Source organism: Portunus trituberculatus, chromosome 9, assembly GCF_017591435.1.
Source record: "Portunus trituberculatus isolate SZX2019 chromosome 9, ASM1759143v1, whole genome shotgun sequence".
Lineage (NCBI taxonomy): Eukaryota > Metazoa > Arthropoda > Malacostraca > Decapoda > Portunidae > Portunus > Portunus trituberculatus.
In genome coordinates this window covers 9,768,857-9,771,356 of record NC_059263.1, presented here as the reverse complement: position 1 = coordinate 9,771,356, position 2,500 = coordinate 9,768,857, and the positions used below count along the sequence as shown (strand labels likewise).

Genomic DNA, 2,500 nt, shown 5'->3' with positions numbered 1-2,500 from the left:
TTACTAATTCTTCTTCTTTTTTTTATTTCTATCACATTTTTTTTCCTTTCTTATGTCTGATTTATTCCGTGTTCTTTATATTATCTAATTTTTATCGGTCGTTGATCCACTCTCTCTCTCTCTCTCTCTCTCTCTCTCTTATCTTTTCCTTATTTCTTTCCTTCTATCTCTTTCTCCCCTTTTGTTCATTTTCTCATATCTTTCATCTCATTCCTCAATCTCTCTCTCTTTCTTCTTTCTTCTGTTCACTCCTTTATCCAGTTCTTCCTCAGTTCTCCTTTCTTTATCGGTCTCTTTCTAGTTCTTGTTCTTTTCTTCCGCGTGTTCTTTAGCATTTGTATTTCTGAAAGGGGGAAAAAAAAATATAGCCCGTTATGATCTCTTTTTGTACAGTAGATAACACACACACACACACACACACTCTCTCTCTCTCTCTCTCTCTCTCAACAACAACAACAACAATTCATAAAACAGGAAAGAAAACAAGTAAAATAATGATAAAGAAAAGAATAGAAAGGATGCAGAAACGGAGACGACGTGTGTGTGTGTGTGTGTGTGTGTGTGTGTGTGTGTGTGTGTGTGTGGGTGGGTGGGTGGGTGGGGCATTTCAGCGTTAAAGAGAGGACGGTCTGATGATTTTTATGAGAGAGAGAGAGAGAGAGAGAGAGAGAGAGAGAGAGAGAGAGAGAGAGGAGGGGGGAGGTGAGAGGTGAGAGGTTAACGCCAAGTACTTTCTCTCTCATTTTTGTGGAGGAGGAGGAGGAGGAGGAGGAGGAGGAGGAGGAGGAGGAGGAGGAGGAGGAGGAGGAGGTGTTTACTGAAGCGAGTAGATGAAAGGGAAATTTTAACTGATTAACTGACTGACAGACTGGAACTTACAATAATAACAATACCTCTCTCTCTCTCTCTCTCTCTCTCTCTCTCTCTCTCTATGATAAACAAATATTAACGAAACTACAGCATTATTATCACCATCAACATTATTATCAAGATATACGTAACAATTCTCCTTCTCAATCTTCTATTCTTCCTTCTCCTTCTTTATCTTCTTTCTGCCTTTCCTCGGTCATCATCATAACTTTCACCATTATCATTTACTAGTACAACATTTCCTTCCTCATAACCCCTTGCTCTTCTTCTTCCTCATCTTCCTTATTCCTTCTTTTCCTCTCCTATATTTTGCCATCCTTGTTTTTCCTTCTCTTCCTCCTCCTCCTCCTCCTCCTCCTCCTCCTCTACCTCCATGCCTATTCCTTTCCCTCCTTGGTCTTCCTCCTCCTCCTCCTTTTCCTCCCCTATATCTTAACTTTCTTGTTCTTCCTCCTTCATGCCTATTCCTTACCCTCCTTGTTCCTCCTCCTCCTCCATACCAATCCCTTTCTTTCCTTGTTCTTCCTCCTACTCCTCCTTGTCTATTCCTTTTTCTTGTACTTCCTCCTCCTCATCCTCATCCTCCTTGTTCTTCCTCCTCTTCCTCCATGTCTATCCCTTATTCCTCCTCCTCCTCCTCCATGCCTATCTCCCGTTTTCTCCAAGGTGAAGGAACCATCTTGGCCTTGTCTCCTCTGTCTTGTCCTCCTCCTCCTTCTCATTCTCCTCCTACACAACGCCCACCATGGCCACCACTGCCCCTGCGTCTCGCCTTTTGTGGTAAGCCAGCAAGCCAGCAAGCCAGTCAAGCCTGCCACTGACCTCCAGACAAGGTCCCTTACGCCTTCTCGTCTCAGGAATCGGTGCACACTCGCCAAGCCCATGTTCTGAAATCCTCGCCTCTCAAATCTCTCGCACGACTTTATTTTTTTTTTTTCTAAAGCCACATGATTAGCAGAGTTTTCAAGAGCGCTTTTCTCTTTAATAATTTAGAAATCTCCTTTATCTGTCACTTAGTCATATGCATCCTTAAAGAACCAAATGATGTCTGGTAAAGTCTTTTGAAGCGACTATTTTCAGAGGCCGCAAAGGTGATTAGCCGGGTTTTGAAGAGCACTTTTCCTTTCATAATGTAGAAATCTTGTTAATCCGTTACTAGTATTATAAAAATACCCTTTAAAATGTTACTTCAAGTAGAGCCTTTTCAAACGATATAGTGGTTTTCTCAACACGACTATTTCCAAAGGTTACACAGATGATGAACCAGGATTTCAAGGACACTTTTCCTGTTCATAACGTAGAAATTTCCTGGATCTATCATTGTTATCATGTAAATCCTTAAACAACCAAGTCACTTCAAGTAGAACCTTTTGATTTTGACACTACTGCTCTCTCACCACGACTATTTTCAAAAGTTATAGAGATGATTAGCTGGGTTTTCAGGAGCACTTCTCCCGTTAACAATGTAAAAATCTTGCTTAGCAGATACTAAAATCATACAGACATTCTCAGAAACGCACGTCATTTTAAAATAGAGCCTTTTTAAATTACTACTCTCTCATCATGACTATTTGATGATTAAGTGGATTTACAACAGCATTTTCCCCTTAACAATGTAAAAATCTTTCTT

The 2,500-nt window shown here is 40.8% G+C and overlaps 1 long non-coding RNA gene across 2 annotated transcripts in view; it reads right to left on the bottom strand.

Moving 5' to 3' along the window:
- Window positions 1-242: 242 nt before the first annotated feature.
- Window positions 243-2,500, bottom strand: part of LOC123501350 — a 3,983-nt gene continuing 1,725 nt past the window's right edge. For both annotated transcript variants that reach the window (XR_006673611.1, XR_006673610.1), the window contains exon 2: window positions 243-343. This is a non-coding gene — a long non-coding RNA (uncharacterized LOC123501350). The remainder of the gene's footprint in view (window positions 344-2,500) is intronic.